The sequence below is a fragment of the Tamandua tetradactyla genome, chromosome 24 (assembly GCF_023851605.1).
Source record: "Tamandua tetradactyla isolate mTamTet1 chromosome 24, mTamTet1.pri, whole genome shotgun sequence".
NCBI classification, from domain to species: Eukaryota; Metazoa; Chordata; class Mammalia; order Pilosa; family Myrmecophagidae; genus Tamandua; species Tamandua tetradactyla.
In genome coordinates this window covers 39,741,336-39,761,538 of record NC_135350.1, presented here as the reverse complement: position 1 = coordinate 39,761,538, position 20,203 = coordinate 39,741,336, and the positions used below count along the sequence as shown (strand labels likewise).

Below are 20,203 nucleotides of genomic sequence, written 5' to 3'. Positions count from 1 at the left end.
TTTTTGAATGATTGTACATATTAATAATGTACACTAGAAGTTATTTTTGTACTATCCAAATCAATGTAACTAAAATAACATTGCATTCTGGATATAGTATTTCAGTCACAATCAGATGTATACATTCTAACACACATTTAAATTTTTGTATCATTTTATTTTAAATGTGAAATAATTTCTTAAAAAAAATTTAAGAAATAATTTTTCTTAAAATTTCTTACCTTTAAGTAAGAAAAAAAGTAGCTTATACTGATTATTTCCTTCTATTTACAAAGCAAAAAGTAAGTGTTTTGGTTTGCTAAAGCTGCTGGAATGCAATATACCAGAAGTGGAATCACTTTAAAAAACAGAATTTATTAAGTTGCAAGTTTAAAATTCTAAGGCTATAAAAGTGTTCAAACTAAGGCATCCAGAGAAAGATATCTTAACTCCAAAGAAAGGGCCAGTGATGTTCAGGGTTTCTCCCTCAGCTGGGAAGGCACATGGGATATCCGCTAGCTTTCTCTACCAGCTTCTTCAAATGGATTTCCTGGGGGCATTTTTTTCCCTGCCTTTTCATAGATCTCTGGCTTTGTCTGCTCTTTCCAAAATGATTCCTACTTAAAAGATTTCACTAAGCAACCCCACCTCGAATGCATGGAGACACATCTCCATGGAAACAACTGAATCAAAAAGATTCCACCCAGAAATATTGAATGAGGATGAAAGAACACTGCTATTTTGGGGTACACAACAGTTCCAAAGCAGCACATTAACAGATATTAAATATTGATTCAAAAAGTCCAAGAGAAAATATATTATGCAGATAATTAAAGGAGAATCAGCTGCTTTAACAAACTGATTAATAGAGTCAATAGTTCCTACTCAGTTAAGATACACCATGGTTTCCAAAAATTTATTACTGTGACTTAACCCAAGTTTTTCTTAGCATTATCATGTATGTATTAGACACTACTGTTACCAAAGTCTGCTTATTAAAAGCTAGTATCATTTCCAGGGTCTATAAACATTTTCACTGCACTGAATACTATGTAAGGCGAATCTATTTGGGAGTCTGTTTTATTAAAAAGGCATTCCTTTGACATTTCACAGTAATTATTTCCTCGTTCAAACTAGTTTATTATAGTCATAATGGTCTGAAAATCTTGTATAAAGTAGTAAAACTCTTGAATTTTATCTACATGTATGAACTACATGTGTGAACTCTCTTATAGAAGGGGATCTATATTACTCAAAATTTTCACCTGAGAATATGAAGGCAAGAGTTACACTTAAGACAACAAATGGTAATTCTCTGAATAAAAAATAATAAGGCATACCAATTAATAATTTGATAATGTTTCCAAGTTCCAAAGGATGAGATATTTCCCACTCAATATATAAAACAAAACAAAAAACACAAAGCTGATTTTATTACTTACTTAAAGGAGAGCTGTACTGGTTAAGCACTAAGAGTTTGAGGAGAAGTGTGGAGTTCAGGGACTGATGGGCTTTCAGAGGCTTAGACGCATGGTTACTTGAAGGGCTGTTACTGAATGAATGGCTTTCAAATTCATGTTCACTGAGGCAAGTTGTCATTGATTGATTAAACCGGTTTAAACTGATTTCAAGGGACTGTCATTTACTGATTAATCAGCGTAAAACAAGTTAGGCTGACTAGTTGTTACCATGGCTATACAAGAATTAGTTTTTTCCTAGGGGTTTGGGAACTTCTTTTCATTTTCACAAGGTAAGCAAAGTAAAATGTAAATGAAGTATTTAGAAACGTTTATAGTAAGGCTATATTAGACAGCAATTTTATATATAGAATTTAACAACAAAAATTGAAGTTTGTATTTTGTAAGTCCCTTTTTTCATTTCATATTTCTAGTAATTCATTTTTCTTGCCTTTTACAAAAGTATTGGTCCATAAACCGAGCTTCAGAAGCACAACACTGGGGGAGCATGGATAGTTCAGTGGTAGAATATGCACCTTGTGTGCAGGAGACCTGGGTTCATTTCCCAGAACATGCACCCCGCCCCCTAGACCCCCCCCTCAAAAAGCAAGAAGCACAACATTATAGGACTCAAGAAAGGCAAATATCCACAAAAGACAGTGTGCTATATATGTGTTTCACTACATGCAAGGAATGCACATCACACACCAAGCAAGTGAGCATCTGCATCAATACTTGAAGAATGTTGGTGTGAGTAGCTTACATGAAACGCCCTTCAGAAGATGACAGGGTGTCTTAAGAAAGGCTGTATTATCAATGCTCTTGATGGACTAGGAAATTATATTGTATGGAAAACAACAACATGAATGACACAGGTAAAAACTGCTTCAAGCAGTCAGGCCTTTTAAGTGAATAAATTTTATGAATACCTTAACTGATTACTTGTATTTTTCTTTTTTGATGTATGCACAAGCGAAATCGTATTAAAAAAAATTTAGAGCTAAAACAAGTCCCCAAAATAATAAAAATGAGTAAGACATAACATAATATTCTCTACCATCAAGGAAAATGAATCACCTAATGGGAAACAGAAACAGCTACTATTAATGTGGTTTAGGCAATTATACACACACACACACACACACACACACGGTATTATGGGAAAATCTAAACTACTCTGGTGGTTGAGAAGATTCCCCATTGAATGTGGCATCTAAGCTGAAAGACACTCAGAGTTCCCAACTTGGCTCTATCCTATAATATCCAAGTCTCATACATTCTACTTTCTAAATTTTTCTCATATAGTCTGGCCTTACCTCTCCAGTCACACCACTTAAGTCATAGCCCTCATCATTTCACAGCTATTATTACACTTCCTAACAGACTCATCTCTCACCAAAATCTTCTTACTGCTGTCCGTTATCCTCCCCAAACTCGAATCTGATCACATCACTCCACTGCTTAAAAAATCTCCATTGATAATGTAATGGGAAACAGAAAAATACTGAACACAAACTGTCTGATCTCTATTTTGTAAATATGTGTATGTCACAGGTTTCTAACTGCAAGATGGTAAAATTGCTCTTTCGCAATCAATTAATGGAATAATTACAAAAGCTTCTATTTATTATGGGGAAATTCGTGGAAAAAAATAAGAAAATGTATAGAACCCTAAGGTATGGGTCATACAAATTTTTTCTGAAAGCTCTTCAAATTGTAAGAAGGAAAGAGAAATGGGTAAATATTTACTGTAATTATAACTAACATGCCTATTTAGCTAGGTTAAATATTCTTACATATTTTAGACGTTCTTAGTATTTTGAAGTCCCTTATATCATAATTATATAGTATACTGGTTCATTTTATTTGACTTTAATAAAAAAGAAGTAGCACGGTATTACAGTTACGACACTATAGCACAAATGACTGAAAATCTAGGAAAACTGGATTTTAACTAGGTGTATTACTGGGAAGTTGCCTAATCTCTTTGGTTCTCAGTTTCTTCATTTATAAAAGAACAGGTCTGGTCTAGATCAAGGGTCAGCAAAGTTTTTCTGTAAACGGCCAGATATTTAAAAATTTGTGGGCATACCTAATACAAGGCACTTCAATTAGTGGTTAATAGCAGAGATTTCAGAGCAAAACAGTTTTGAGATTCCCTATTATAAGTTGTGTAGCCTTGACTTGGTCATTTAAATCACTCTGAACCTCAGCTTTCTTGTAAGGTTGTTGTGAAGATAAAATGAAGTAACATATGTACTAAGTCCTATTACTGGTACACAGCAAGCGTTCAATAAATGGACATCATTACCTTTATAAATGCTGTGATTCTGAGTCTTTGGTCAGGAACACAATCCCCTAATCAACGATTTTTCAAGCAAAGAAATAAAATATGGATTATAGTGATCGGTATAAGGATGCATCTTTTGCGAACACACCATAGCAAAAGGTGAGGACTGACTATTTACCTATCTTCCTATTGTTTTGTTTTTTCCAAATGACAATAGTCAACATTAATTGGGTGCTTACTATCTACTTACTAGCTATATGACCTTGGTTAAGTTAATCTGTCTTGTGCCTCAGTTTCTTCACATATAAAAATCAAGAAAATAATAGTAGCAACTTCATAAGATTATTATAAGGATTAAATAAGCTAGTAAATTGTCTGTCACACAGTGAATGCTATATAAGTAATTGCTATTTTACTTTACTTCACATTTTACTTACACGTCACATTTATTAATTTCAACCCTCAAGACAACACAAAGAGACATTTTCCTGTTTTTTACAGATATGGACAATGAGGTTTAGAAAAGTTAAGAACCCCACCCAATGTCACACAGCTATTAAGTGGAAATGCCCACAGGATTCAGGATTCAAACATGGGCTTGCCTGACTACAAAGCCCAAGCTCTTTCTACCAGCCAGAGATGGCATTAACTAACTCTGAATGGGAGTGACTATGTTTAAGTGCCTTAATAAGAGCTTATTAATTATTAATAAGAATAATATCCTCCCCATATAGGAAATGTTTTTAAACCTTGTAAAGTTCATGAGCAAGAGATTATACATAAAATCAATGACCTTTTAAAAATAATAGAATTCCTGTAGGTAAACTTTTTGCTGAAATGACTACCCATTATGTTTTCTACATACCCATTAATTTAACTTAAATTTTCATTATTAAAGTTATTTAAGAAACCCTCTGCATTAAAATAACTAAAGATGCAGCACAATGACTTATCTTTTATACACAAAGTACTAAGCAAATTGCTGGCGTTCATCTCTACTTGATCTTTGAGATCTATACAGACCTCTTAGAGTAATTTTACAAAAAGCAAGTCTAAAGAGACAAATAGTTCTGTTATTTTATTGTATAAATCCTCAAGTATTGATTTAGAATCTTATACTTTGAAAAGCATTCAGATTTCAAATGAAAATACTGATCACAGTCAAAGAGTTAAAAAAGAAAAAAAAAGATCTCAAAGAGAAAAACAACTTTGTGCTTCTGGTCAGATTCATTCATAAGTCTGTATGGCCTAACTTAATTCATCTCAGGCCTCATGAATGCTATTGGTAATTGCTCTAGAAAAAGAAGGTGGCTTCATACCTTAAGCTCAGCCACTTACCACCACACAAGGAAAATAGGGCAATCTGATATCTAAATTTTATTTCAAGAATGAACACAAACTCAGAATTCTAACGTACCACTGAAATGCTCAAAATGCAAGTAAGATTAATTTTAAATGTTATAAATTAAAATCATAAACTCTAATCTAATCTATATATGCAAACTGTAAATTTCTTGGAAACTTACAATCCATATTCTTTCCAAATCAGCTATACTGAAAGTCAAAATGATCATCAATTAATATTTAGTTTACACAAGCAGAAATATTATGCAATAACAGATTTACTATGTAAACATGGACATCTAGTTTAGAATATAAAACATTTTCTTTAACATTTGGAGTTTTGCTGAGGGAAAAAAAGAATGCCTAATTTTAATAACAAATCAAATTACCTTTTAGCGTTTCAAAATAATATTTGTTAACTAAATAATGGGGGCACAAGGTAAAATAAATTGGGTAGATGGGAATACTAGTGTCAATGAGAGGGAGGGGCAAGGTATATGATGTGTATGAGTTTTTTCTTTTCTTTTTATTTCTTTTTCTGGAGTGACGTAAATGTTCTAAAAAATGATCATGGCAATGAATATACAACTATGTGATGATACTGTGAGCCACTGAGTGTACACCATGTATGGAATGTATGTGTGTGAAGATTTATTTATAAAAGTATTTAAAATAATAATAATATTCAAATATGCCGGATTGTATTAGGGTGCATTCTTATTATGTACTCTCTTGGCCATAAATGGTGGTAGTGGAGAAAAGGAGTGGACAGTATCTGCCTAATGATAATGGATCAATCAGGAGTGTCAACTCCAGGTAGAAGTAGCAGAAAGTATGTGGGTCCTATATCCTAAAAACCAACTTCTAGTACTGAAAGAAATCTAGATACTTTGTTTCAAAATTATCTGTTTTCTGTTTCCTTTTCCCAAAAACTAATTTTAAAAATAATTCGCAGAATTTCTACTAAAGCAACCTGCTGAGCTAATGGAAGGTAGGGGTTCTTAGAACCTTTGGTGGTACAGAGGAGAAGAGTCGTAAATTCCTTTTGAACATGTGTTTCTCCTCATAAAAATACAGATATACGGAGTTCAAAGGCCTTTTGAAGATCATATTACAGGCACTCCCATAGATCCAATTTAAGAATCAGAAAAAAACAAATAAACCATTCTTAACCAGACAATGTACTCTCCAGCACAGCCAATCCATAAAAAAAAAAAAGGATGGTATTTACACCAGCAGTATTCACCAGAGAATAAACTGAACTGGCCGCATTTTAAAACCAACATGTTACTAGTGATATTATTAATATTATACCACATTACAGTTTATGTTTTCACATATAATAAACTTCACAGCAATGCTTGGAGGTTAGAAGCACATACTTTAACTTCTCTTTTATGGCTAAAGAAACAGATCCAGAAAATAACTCGCCTATAGTCAGACAGCTAATGAGTGGAAAGCTAGTATTCTAATCCTGGACTGTTTAATTCCAGAACTGAACCCAGTATATTATTACGCCCTAGAATCCACAGAAGTCCCTCAAAACAAACAAAAAACAAACCAGGTTTTTAAAAAGCTTGATGGGTCACAATTTATTGTAGATATAGCTTGATATCAGTAAGCAAAGCCAGTGTATTTCACATGTTCCATTTCTTCTTTCTTCATTGGTTAACATAACATCCCTTTTTCCTTCCAAAAAAGAGAATACATGGCCAAGCTAATGAGTTTTAGGGTTAAAAAATGTGACATTGTGCTATTCTCTAAAACACTCCTCCTCCTCATCTCCTGAGTTCTTAATACAGCAAAAATAAATGACGCTACTGTAAATATAAGCAACCAAAATTTTGAATGTCCAATTTTTTAAACATAAAAGCTATTTGAAATTTACTAAGATATTCAAAATATTTCCTTTAATCTTTTTAAAAGACAAATTCCATTTCAGTTCTACACAACTCTCAAAAGTTCTTGATAAAACAAAAGGGTCAAAATGTATCTACTCTCTTCTTAATAAATGAAGATTTAAAAAAAAAATCACATTCACTGACCATGAATTAAGTTTACTGTAAGGACACAATATATTAGCTTAAAAAACAGCAGTAACCTTAACAAATGTTAAAAGAATTAAGTTTTATATATTTTATGATCATGAAGCTAAGTGCATATTGTTGAGTACAGTATCCTGAGACATTTCTTTTTATATTTATGGTTCAAACTATTTGGAATCTTAAAGACAATATATAAAGTGACTAAAGGTCTGAAGTGGATCATGGATTGACTGACAAACTAAAGGGGGATGTGAGTAGGGAATAAGAGGAATAGGGAAAAAGCTGCCAGTGCCAAAGCCGCTGCCAAGCAGCTTTCCAGGCGCCAGCAGTACTAGCAGATGTCCCCTGCTTACCCAAGTCTAGCCTCTCACAGGGCCAAGCACTCGAGGAGATGGAGACAGAGAATTTCCACGGAGAGAAAGAATAAAGAACATCAAGAGTGGAAGAATCATCAACTTGTATTGGAGAAGAAAAATAGTGGAAAAAAAAAATCAACAGAAAGACTTGCATTAACTTGTATCAACCTAGGTTCTTTCTATGAACATTTGCCAAAGTATCTTCCCAAACTGGTCACACTACTATAGGGAAAGTGGTCAAAAATAAAGTCATGCAATTAAACAGATTAGCAGGAACACTGAGAAAAGTTAAATTTCCTATGAAGATTTAGCTGATTAAACTGCCGAGAGAGGAAAAAAAATTAAAAGTTTTTCAAACCCGAGGGCCCGAACACTGTGACCGAGCACTGTGACCGAGTACAGGACGAGCCCAGGGTTAGAAAATTCAAACTGCGTAGACAAATCGTCCTCCTCAGAAGAGACCAGCCACCTGGGCATGTCCCGAATCTAAGGATAAGAGCTGTCATCCGTGGCAGTAAAATAACTCCACGGAGCAGCTGCGTTTTCAGAGAAGCTATAGTTACTGGAGTCACGCAAGGAGGCACTCCGATACAGCAGTCACCGCCGCACGGAACAAGGTACCCCGGGCGCGGGCAGCGAGATTCCCAGGTGGGCAAGTCCGGGACGACAGGAGGGCAACAAGTCCCCCGCCCCTGGCGCAGACGGTGAGCCCCTGCCGGGAGCGACGCGGAGACCGCCCACGAGTCCCACCCCCGCAGGCCGCGGATTTTGGCGGCCTCCGGCTGTCTTCCCGGGCGCCCCTTCCCCGATCTCCCCCTGCACCTCACGAAGCACCTGCCTACCTGTCTCTTCTCTGAAAAACAAAGAGGAGTGAGCTAAGAGGGCTGCGGCGAAGCTGACAGAGTTGGAGGCTGGGGTTTCCTCGGGGAATGTGACCCCGTTCCCACCGCCAACGGCGGCGACAGAGACCCGACAGAGGTGTCCTGGGCGCGGGGTCTCTCGCTGTCCGGACCCCAAACCCTCTCAGCTGTGGCGTTTGGGTTGCTGCCCCGATGGCTCGAGTTTCCTCGCGCCGGACGGCGAACCCGAGCGGCGTTAGAATCTGCGGTTGGAGAAGAGGGAGGGCTCGGTGGAGCGAGTGTGGGGCTCAAAGAGCAGGCAGCGCACAAAGAGAAGAGGGGCTGTGAGGGGGGAACGAGCGTCCGGTTACCTCGATCCTCAGCTCGTCCCTCCGCTTGGTTCCTCCCGGCCTTGCAAAGGCTGCAGCCGCGCTCCCCCGCTTCCGGGGCGACAGGGCCTCCCGCCACCCGGAGCGACACCACACCAGTCCCTCGGAAGCCCCAGACGGACGCGTAAGCCCCTACACCAACCCCGCAAGCCCAGACAGGCGTTTGGCGTCCTCCCGCCTCAGCGGAGAGCGGCGGTCTCCGGGGGCGGGGCGAGGAGAACGTGCCCAGACCCGCGCACAGCACTCTGGGAAATGTGGTTTTTGGTGCCTTCCTCCAGGTGTCCACCCTTCCAGGTCCTCCCCTCCGCAGCTCACCCACAGGCGGCGGATCCTTCAGGGTCCAGGTGGTGCTGCCCGGTGATCGCAGACCAGGGCCTAATGAGCGTTCTCCAAAAGACAATTATATAGGACATGAATACCTGTGAAGTTATCCGTTACTTCACTCCTGTGGCAGTACAAAATTTAGTTTCCTTATGTATATATATCCACCATGTCCTCTCCTGCTCGTTTTAAGTATTATGAGAATTTATATCTTTAAGAAAAGGTGGGCCGGGGTGGGGGGTAGTCTTGATGCTTTTATTCGTATATTACTTTCACCCATGTTATACTAAGGATATACAAAACGGCCTGTGTTTATAAATACATGCCCACAGTTCATAAGCCTAAGAAAGCACTTGATTGACCTAAGCACTCACAGCTAAAAACCATTGCAAGTAAAAACGATGTTGAACGAAACCTATTATTCAATAAAGTCAATGGAATGTGGGTGGGAGTAGGTCAAGAGAAAGCAAAGAAACATGTTTTTAAAGAAGGATATTTCCTTGTGTCATTTGCAAGGCCAACTTTACGCTTTCATAATCGGGAGAATCTATTTCAAAATAAATTTAACTCTATGACATTTATGAGTACTAGCGCATAGGCTTGTAATGATTTTGCTAAAGACAAACCCTTTTTTAAAAATTAGTATCATATAAAAACACTTATATATAAACAAGTGTTTATATATAAACTTATATATAAAGTATCTTATATATAAACAAATAATTCTTAATATTTCAAAATATTCCTCTTCAGAGTATTAGTAATTAGTAATTCAAATGCCCTTAGATGAATAAAGGAAGATCAGTTTTGCAGAAGTGTGCACTAAAGAAAAGTCATTGTAAAATTTGCCTTAAGTATGATTTAATATGATATATATTTAATAAGACCATGTTCTAATAGAAATTGGATTTTTGAACAGTCTACAACCTCAAAGAGCATACATAAATTATCTTCTTAGTGTGTATTCATTCTTTTATGGACACATTTGAGAGTAAACAGATTGGTCTTTCATATAGTAAGGCTCTTTCACTAGAGACTCCTTCCCTTCCCCAAAGTCCCAGATATTAAAATAGGAAAGGATCTGATGATATCCGTTGACTCGTTGTCTGATTGTACTTTGGGCAGAATAAATTGCAATGCTTTAACCTCAATCAACATTTGCATTTTAAATCTTTGGCTATAATCCTGGAATAGAAGACTTTGTTACCTCCTGTATTAGCTAGGGTTCTCTAGAGAAACAGAATCAGCAGGAGATATGTGTAAATATAAAAGTTATAAAGGTGTCTCATGTAACTGTGGGGATATAGAGTCCAAGGTCTGTAGGACAGGCCACAAGCTGGCAGCTCCAATGAAGGTACTCAAAGAACTCCCAGGAGAGGCTGGCTTGCTTGCTGAAGGAGGAAGAGTGATTGTCTCTTCTGAGTCCTCCTTAAAAGCTGTCCCTGCCCGCCCCCCCAAAAAAAGCCTTCCTGTAATTAGATTAAGCATCACTCATTGCAAAAGACACTCTCCTTAGCTGATTGCAAATGCCATCAGCTGTGGATGCTGCCAACATGGTCATGATTTAAGTCCAAGATTTAAGTCCATGAAATGTTCTCATAGCTACAGACGGGCCAGTGCTTACCCGACCAGGCAACCAGGCACCACCACCTGATCAAGTTGACACATGAACCTGACCAATGCACCTCCAAAAGAATTTTAGATGTAGCTTGCAAAGAGATTTCAAAAGATTAGTGAAGAGGGCAATTTTATCTGCATTTGTGGTGGAGGCAAAGTTCTCAGCCATAAGAGCTTCCCCAGGAGTGCTGCTGAGAGTCTTTGTCTATGAAAACTTCCTTAAAAAGCTTGAACACCCTCCACCAAGAGAACTCCCTCCCTGTTCAGTCATGTTCACTGTTTTCAGTTTTCATCCTACTCCCTTTAACACCTATCTTTTTACCCACCACCATATATATCTTTCTACTTTCCTTAAAAGCACTCACTTCCCACCTTCTGCCCCCAAGATACACTACATGGCTTGATTTTCTGGCTTTGGACCTGTGGCCTGTGTTGAGTGATTTTAGTTAGTCAATATTCTTCCATCCCACCCACTAAATAAAATCCACATAGGCATTTCTAAACCTGTGCTGACCTTTTTTTTTTTCACTCTCATCTCTGAAATATTTTCAGTTCCTTAATTTTAATCCGGGCTTTTGTAATTGCTATACCTTCTCCCTCTTTGCCTGGCTGGCTCCTACCCACCATCAAATGTCAACTTAGACACCATTTTTATGAGGAAACCGCCTACCTAATTCTGGGTTAGTGCTTAATATATGCTCACATTGCAACTTATTTTTGCCCTTAAGGTAGCCCTTATTAGTGTGCATTTATTTAATTGTCTGTCTCTCTCATTTATCTGAAAGCTTCTTAATTAATAAGATCATGTCTTATTGGAGCTTGGCTCTCCATATAGTAGGTGCCTAGTAAATATGTGGGAAATAAATGAATACATATCTATGTTGTGCAATAAAGTTGTACCAAATAGCGTTATTTCTAGGTTTGTGGATCTTAAGGTCTCTGCTGCAACTACTCAACTCTCCTATCTCAAGGACAATGACAAGTTCTCACTAGTGGCTCCAGAGCATCTATATAAGACAGAATTTGAATTAAAGACTTGAATGAAAGGGTTGGGTTGTAATTCTGGCCTAGGGGACATTACTTGAAGCTACATTTCCATAGCAGGCACCGTGTTCTTATTTAGACTGAATAATTATTTTTGGGGTAGATCTATGTATGGAAGCATCCTCAAATGGCCACTGTTAGTGCACATTAGTGCACAGTGTGCACTAATTATTTCTTTTGAAAATTACTTGTGTTGGTGAGTTTTTAAAACATGCAATTAATCCTTTTTTTTTTTCAGCATTTCAGTTTTACTACTCTACCCTGTCCAAATCAAATCAAATCAGCTTCCATTTCCCCTGAACCTGCCTGGACATGGTTGAGTTCTCAGGCTGTATATTTGGAGAACATGTAGTTCTCTCTGGAGCAATATGTGAAATGATAAGAACAATTTGCCTCCTCTCACCACACTCCAGAATTATTGTGTCCAGAAAAATGCATTCAGGGAAACTATGTTTACTAAGGCTATGTTTGAAATATGTACAAAATACTTCTGGGCAAAATTGTAGCCATATGTATGGTAGGAATTTGTGAAACAAATATAATTGTGTTTCAACTCCAATACTTTTTTTTTTAAGTCTTAAAATGAGTTTATTAAAGAATGTTCTTTGGGAGGCAATAACTCTTGATTTGTCATTTAAAAAGTTATGTTTCTTCATGCAGTGTAATACAGGTAGGTAAGAGGCTACAGAGTTACAAGCATCTTCCTAATGGAATTCTCTGATAGTAGAGCACAGTGTAGTCATTTCTACATTGTTAGAATAAATTTAAAAAGGTTTTTTTGTGCTTCTCTTCAAAAAAGCAATGAATAATAATAGAAGATGGCATTAAAAAACCATTTATTCTATTCAGTCTGCAGTATTGGAGCCAGTATTTTTACCATCACAGGCTAGTTTTTACTTTATCCACTTTAATAAGCTCTGTTACCTCTCTGAATTCAACATCATTTAATACAAAATTCCATACATTATCACAGAATCTGTATGTATTTAGAGAGTCCCTGAAATTAACTGTTTCTGACCCTTTGAGCCAATGCTGAATTTATAGCCTCTCAAACTGAAGTAGAACAATGAAAGGCAAGTTGAGGGATGATCTGTTGAGGCTGTACTAGCCCCTCTAGTCTCTCCTGAAGACTGTTTCCCAAAGCAATATTTCTGTATAACTGATATGCCATGACTTCGGAGGAAGAAATTGTTTTCTTTATTCAGGTTTGCATTGATGTCCTATAGAGAAGGCACTTCCTGCCGTGGTGTGGACTGAAGCAGGGCCGAAGGTGCCTACTTTGCTGACCACCTCTTCAACAGCCACAGAAACCACCTCCAATATGCATTTAAATGTAATATCTTTATGAAAAGTACTTCAGATATTCTTTCATTGTAACTGAAAAATTAACAGATATCATGATGCTGAATCATCTACATGCCTTTTTCTTACTTTCTGGTATGTAGTAGAATAACCAAAAGAAAATACCTGAAATTACTGAAACTCACTGAACTATAACCCAGATGCCTTGATCTTTGATAATGATTGTATAATTATATTGCCTTTATCTTGTGATTGTAAAAACCTCATGACTGGCCCCGCTTGTAATCCTTTATCCTGTTTTACAACTTCAGAATCTTATGATCACAAAGACAACACCTTAATATTAATTAATGAAGGAACTTGATTCAACTCAGAACTAACTCACCCCACTTTCTAAACTATCTTACTAACCAAAGGTAGATCTAACCAAAATTGGCCCGCCTGACATGTTATATCCATTATCCTAAAACCTGCCCATCTCTTAATATTATAAAACTTTCAGAGTTACTGCAGTTCAGGGAGACAGATTCCAGCCCAATAGGCCATCTATTCTCCTTGTTTCAGGAGGCAATAAACTCTTTCTCCCTTTGAAACCCCAGTGTTTTGACTGGCTGCTATTTGCAGAGAATCCCACATTTGATTGGTAACATCATTAAGATATTATTCTCAGCTAAAACCATCTATATTGCATTAGCCTTCTGGTAACATCTTTGCATTCTCATAATCTATCTCTGTGAAGTTTATTTTTTGTATTGTAATTTAAAAAAATAAAATGCACCATAGGAAAGACTGTTCACTGCTTAAATAGTATCTTCATGCCTTCTTTAATAAGAGAACTCCCTTTTTTTCTTATTTGAAGAATGACTGTGTGCCTAAATAAAAGATTAATTTTCAATCTCCCTTACAGTCAGACTAAGTTCTAGCCATGAGATAAAAATGCAAGTGTTACATGCCTCTTATCCTTTTCATTTTTCTTCCTGTAAGTGATGGCTTGAATTTTCACAGCTGTCTCGAACTACGAGGTTATTTGAAGGTGACAGTCGTGTAATAGGATGTGCAAGAAAGATAGAAGCCCAAGTCTCTGATGACCAATGAACAATCATTTTATCGCTGGATTGCCTAACTTTGTATGATGAAAATAAACTTTTATCTTATTTAAGTCACTGTGCTTAGGGCATTTTGTTCTATGTAGTCAAACCTAACCCTGATTTAAGAGCATATGGAGATATGTGTGTAATAACATATTAAATGAAGCATCTTTTGACTATTAAGTTATGTTAGATTGAACAATCCCTTATATTATCTGCCCCTTTTAATGTTCATATTTGTAAAAAAAAAACTGCACTAGACAATGTTAAATAGGCAAGGATGACTCTATCTAGGAGCTCCTATAGCAGGGGAGAGAGAGTAGAGCTTAACTGCTTCGAAGCAAGCGACAGGTTTTTTAAGTGGGTTGAAAGAAAAGCACTGGGAGATAGTAAAAGGAGTTAATCACTAGGATGGGTGAGGGATTTACTGAGGTTGCAATTAGGATCACTTGGTTGGCAATGTTTTCTTTGGTGCAATTAAGCCATCTGGAATCCGCAAGGGCTGGGAGAAAGGAGGAGGGAGATGAGGAATTGCCTAGTTAGAAATCTCTCAGCTACTTGGGTATCCTAAGGGTAAGAGGCAATAGGAAGAAGGGAGGGGAGATCAGAGGTGGGACTGATGTTTAGAACTGTTAGGGTCTGGAGTTATCTTTTTTCCTTTTTCTCCTCTGCAGTTTGAGTTGTTTTTCTCTGGAGTCCCAGAGCTGCAAGATTACTTTCAAGGTCATCAGAGCGAGGGAGGATGTGGGTAGAGGCGCACCAGGAATAAGGCTGACAGCTTGGTCAAGAGAAAGAAAAACAGTCTTTTTCATATTGATATGTACAATATCAGAAGGAGTCTGTAAGATGTATCATTCTGGCTAACCATATGAAAAAGAAAGCTGTTGCTAAATAGCAATTGTGGAGAAGATTGGCATGTATGAAATAAGTGGCTCCAAGTTGAATATTTGGTGCAGATGTTCCCAGTATTTCAGTGTTTCTCTCTTGGTTCTTTGCTTATCATAATTTTTTGTTGTTTGTTTTGCATGGGCAGGCACCGGGATTCGAACCCAGGTCTCCAGCATAGCAAGCAAGAATTCTGCCACTGAGCCACCATCACACCATACTATCATAGTGTTTTTAATACCGAGTCAAAACTTCAACAATGTCAAGGAAAAAGGGACGTAAAGTGAACAATTCATATTCCCAGCTCCCAATAGAATTGCTTCTTCTCTGAAGTCTATAAAGATGCAGATTCTAACCTTCTCCTGCTCTTCAGGATTTAAATTTCCATGATCACTCAGTCTCCAGCTGGCTTCCCTTAAGTGAATAAACTGAGTAGCAGCTTCAACCACTTCAACAGTCTCACTAAAGTTCTCCAAGGGCTGGGAGTTCCTGCTGCAAAGAGGATCCTATTTCATCTGATATGTAACATGTGGGCTGCTTCCAGATTGCCAACGGACCTGCCCAGGCTTGCAGTCTTTCTTTCCTTTTTGTTTTTTTATTATGGTAAAAATAAATATTATGTGTAATTTACCATTTTAACTATCTTTAAGTGTACAATTCAGTGACATTAACTTCATTGGCAATGTTGTTCAACCATCACCACTATCTATATCCAAAATTTTTGCATCCCTCCGATCAGAAATTCCATATCCATTAAGTAATAATTCTCCATTCCTTTTTCTCCCCAACCCCCTGATAATTTCTACTACTTTCTACCTCTAAAAATTTTCATGTTCTAGATATTACATATAAGTGGAATTATGCAATATTTGCCATCTTGAGTCTGGCTTATTTCACTTAACATAATGTTTTCAAGGTTAATCCATGTTATAGCATGTATTTGAACTTCATTCCTTTTTATAGCTGAATAATATTTTATTGTACATATAGGCCACATGCTACCGATGGGCAATTGGCTTGTTTCTACCTTTTGGCCATTGTGAATAATGCTGCTATTCACATTTGCATACAAATATCTGTTAGAGTCCCTGCTTTTGATTCTTTTGGATCTTTCTTAATTAATTAGTAATCTATGACTGCTCTTTCAAGAATTTGTTCAGTTGAGAGAGAAGGTACAAAGATCAGGATCACTAAAGAGAACAGATGAAAACCAGTTATTGAAAGAGATAAACTGGGGTTGAATAATCAGACAGGATATGTGAATTTACTTCAGTAGGCCTTGACCAATTTGCAAAGAAACTTCTGGACAATGTTTTGCAACCTTCTTTAAATGATGCAATTGTTTTCTCCTCAATTGTTGCTAGCTGTCACATAACAACAATCTAGAACTCATGCACCCATAATTTGCGCACAGACAGGACAGAAAGAAGCTCAAATTATTAGTTCCTCTAAGTGATTATTTAGTGAATTTATATGTCAAATGGAAATCATGTTTCTTTTTCAAAAAAAAAGAACCAGAAGAAAGTCTCTCAGCCTATTTCCTCAGAAGCAAAACTGGGTTATTAGAACAGAATAGCCCATTGTTCAGCCTATTCTGGAGGTTTGGGTTGCTACTTTTATCATCAGCTGACACTGGAATCATAAAAGCCCAGAGGGTAGTTGGATATGTGCCTACCTTGTAGAAGTACTACGGGTCACTCTTCCTTTATGCTCAGGCTAAAGAGTGCTCAGGAGAGAAGATATATGATCGCCTTTGCGACACATTCATTGGCAAGCAGCCATATACATGTATGTTACTCAGGAATTTTAAAACTTCACTCAGAATATTGCTCTTGAATCTGGAATACCATTTTTTCTTTAGAAAAAAATAAATAGAAATTTCCATTTTTATTTCTTCCTACTTCCCGACCCTATCCTTCAGCTCTGCTAAACTTTTCACACTTCTCTCCTCTCACCCAGCCCATTCTCACTCTTTCAGTCAGGTTACTGGCAAAAAACTTATGGAGCATTCAGTTAGGCAATCTGAGGAGAGATCAATAAAGGTGTGTGCAGGTTTTAGGAAATGTTATAAATATGGTGCAGTAGTCCTGCGCTATGAAGAGAGCAGTTACTGGAACATGGAGAGAAGAGAAATCTATGTGTTCAGGGGTTCCTGACTACAGCTATGGTCTTGACAAAGGAAAGCAGCCAACCTGAGTTGACATCGCAAGAAAGAAGCTCGAATAAAAATACCCCACTCTGCTCTCTTCTTCCCTTTTATCTCCCTATTGTGACCTTCACTGGTCAAACTCAGATGGAAGCCAGAAGAGAAGGAAGCCTGTTGATTTTGTCCTTATGGATCAGATGTTCTGGTGCTGAACAGAATTAAGAAGCATGAAGAGTGGATCTAGAGAGACGAACAGAAGATATTCAGAATACCTATTATTATATTTTTGCCCGTGGGGGTTTATCATGTAGCATACCCTCATTTCCAGCTATCATGTAATGGTTTACTCTGGTCTAGAATTCAGCTTATGACTTACTTTTTTTTTTAATTGAGGTTCCCTTGTTCGTGGCAAATTGCTTCTCTCTTGTGTCTTTCAAAATTCACTCTTCATCTTTAGTATTCAGTAGTCTGATTATAATACACCACAATGTCAATCTGTTTTGGTTTATCCTGTTTGGAATCTGTTGAGCATCTTAGATGTGTATATCCATGTCTTTTGTTAAACTTTCGAAGTTTTAAACCTTTATTTCTTTGAAATGAATAAGTTTTAAACCCCCAAACACCTCTTTCCTCTGTATCTCTATATATCCATTACTGCTATTTGTTTTATGTATATATGAGTATTCTAGTCTACCGTAAGCTCTGGGACCCCAAATTATGAATTACACTTCTTTCCTATTTCCACAGCACCTAAGCAGTGTTAAGTACAGACTAGTTGAACTGAATTGTAATCTTAATTCCCTCCCTCTTTTTATCCCCAACTCCCATCTATACCAAGGAAGGCTTATACCTTCATATTATTATATAGGCACTCAAGAGGAGAAAATAACTTAAAATCATTATTAGAAAGAGCAAGAAGCCTAGATGTTAGGATTGTTACACAGTTGTGTCAACAGGGGTGTTGCTGGGACAGCAGAGCTTGAATGTAGTCCCCAGGGTTCCATCTGCAGGAACCTACAACCCTTTACCTGAGGTTTTCTCTACCTAAAGTGCAAAAGTACTAAGCCAGAGGAAGTTCAGCTGCCGGGCCCTATCCCCCAACCTCTCAACCAACAACTGAAGGAAGATGGTGAATAACCACCACTGTTTCCTCACCCACCTGGCGGGGGTAAGAGAGAAGTCTCTCAGGTGCATTCTACACTTTTTCCCAGAGTTCCCCCAGGGGTTTTAGCCTGGTGCCCACTGGGGTAATTTGCATGATTATATACCCTTTGTTGGCTTCCTTTCCTTTCTTACTCACCCCCCCATCCCCAATCAGTGCTTCTGGGCATCACTTCCTAAATGAAATTCTCTGACTTAAATCCTCATCTTTGGGTTGTGTCTGGGGGGAACCCAATCTAAAGACAGCTGCTGCCAGAATGCAACATACCAGAAACAGAATGGCTTTTAAAAAGGGGAATTTAGTAAGTTGCAAGTTACAGTTTTTAGATTATGGAAATGACCCAATTAAAGCAAGTCTTTAGAAGTGTCCAATCTAAGTCATTCAGGGAAAGATACCTCGGTTCAAGAAGGCCGATGGTTCGGGGTTTCTCTCTCAAGTGGAAAGGCACATGGCGAACACAGTCAGGGTTTTTCTCTTGGCCGGAAGGGCACAAGGCAAACATGACATCATCTGCTAGCTTCCTCTCCAGCTCCCCGGGAGGCGTTTTCCTTCTTCATCTTCAAAAGTCGCTGGCTGGTGGACTCTCTGCTTTGTGGTGCTGAGGCATTCTCTGTTCTCACTGAATCTCTCACTTTCTCCAAAATGTTTCCTCTTTTATAGGATTCCTGTAAAGTAATCAAGACCCACTTAGAGACACATCTCCACCTAATCCAGTTTAACAACTGCTCTTGATTGAGTCACATCTCCAGGGAGATGATCTAATTACAGTTACCAACATACAGTACTGAATAGGGATCAAAAGAAACAGCTGCCTTTATAAAATGGGATTAGGATTAAAACATGGTTTTTCTAGGGTATGTACATCCTTTCAAACCGGCACACTATGAACCAGGATTCCATCCCAAAGTGACACCAACAGAAGAGTGGCAGTGTGAAAGAATAACATAACACCAGTAATATTTCATCTTGCTTGTGGAAGGAATGTAAGGACATGCTTTGTTTAATCTAACTACTCTGTTAGAATATATTCCTCTCTCTTTGCTTGCATGATATACAAATATATTTTTGATCCACCTGAAGAAAGGTAAAAAATCATTTTAAAAACTGAAAATAAGAAACAAACAAAAACACAAAAAAAATTAGTGTTGTTCTATCTTATTATACATAGGTTTATTATTGAAAAATTAGAAAAAACTTAAGAACAAAGGCGAAAATAAAAATTTTAGAATGCCACTACTCTAAAATAGTAACTGTTAATATTTTGGTGTGTAACCTTCTAGATCATTTTCTTTACATTTATATTAATGTTTCTTAAAAAACTAAAATTGCTTTTTTTCATCCTATTTGGCATACTATATGCTGAATACATTGCCAAAACAAAAAAATATATTTTGCATCTTTTAAAGACAATTAAAGAATATTTTCCTGTATTTCACGACTATTTCTTTAATCAAGTTTCCACTTTTAGAATGTTGTGCTCCTACCAGACATGTATGAGATTGATAAGAGCCCTACAATCTTATCAACTTTGTTCTCATGTTTCCATCTTTGCCAGTATTTAATTTTATTAAATATTTAAAATATTCCCACTGATCATTTGTTTTTCTCCTTTCATGAACTGTTTTTGTCCATTGCACAGGGATAAAGATTATGTTGTTGTACTACTAGTGAGGGTCACTTCATTATCGCCTTGTTACTCAGCTGGTTCTCTTCCTTCAAGAATAGACTTGTCTAAGTTATCTAATTCATGCTTGAGTTAACCTTCACCTCTATACCAACAACATCTCACTTCAGTTTTCTAGTAACCTACTGGACCTCTCCATTGACTCTCCTAGCAATATGGAAATTTAGAATGTTGATAACTGGACTTAATCCTGACTTCCAACATGCTGCGCTTCTAAACTTCCTCAGTGCTACCAGCATTCTTTTGGTTACTAAA

General features: G+C 37.4%; 1 protein-coding gene, 1 long non-coding RNA gene and 1 pseudogene across 8 annotated transcripts in view; 1 reads left to right on the top strand and 2 right to left on the bottom strand.

Moving 5' to 3' along the window:
* Nucleotides 1-8,917, bottom strand: part of KLHL8 (kelch like family member 8) — a 78,311-nt gene extending 69,394 nt beyond the window's left edge. For 3 of the 6 annotated variants that reach the window (XM_077142903.1, XM_077142901.1, XM_077142905.1), the window contains exon 1: nucleotides 8,682-8,917. The gene's annotated coding sequence lies outside the window, so the exon portion shown is untranslated. Of the gene's footprint in view, nucleotides 1-7,468; nucleotides 8,162-8,313; nucleotides 8,574-8,681 lie in introns of those variants that run through there. The other 3 variants (XM_077142902.1, XM_077142907.1, XM_077142904.1) reach the window with 3 other exon arrangements.
* Nucleotides 7,849-14,863, top strand: LOC143668276 (uncharacterized). 2 transcript variants are annotated; one of them, XR_013168369.1, is made up of 3 exons: nucleotides 7,849-8,823; nucleotides 12,887-13,014; nucleotides 13,968-14,863. It is a non-coding gene; the product is annotated as an uncharacterized LOC143668276 (long non-coding RNA). The 2 variants fall into 2 exon arrangements; XR_013168368.1 differs by having other exon boundaries at nucleotides 7,859-8,823; nucleotides 13,989-14,863.
* Nucleotides 12,527-12,852, bottom strand: LOC143668275 (transcription initiation factor IIA subunit 2 pseudogene; annotated as a pseudogene).
* Nucleotides 14,864-20,203: the final 5,340 nt, after the last annotated feature.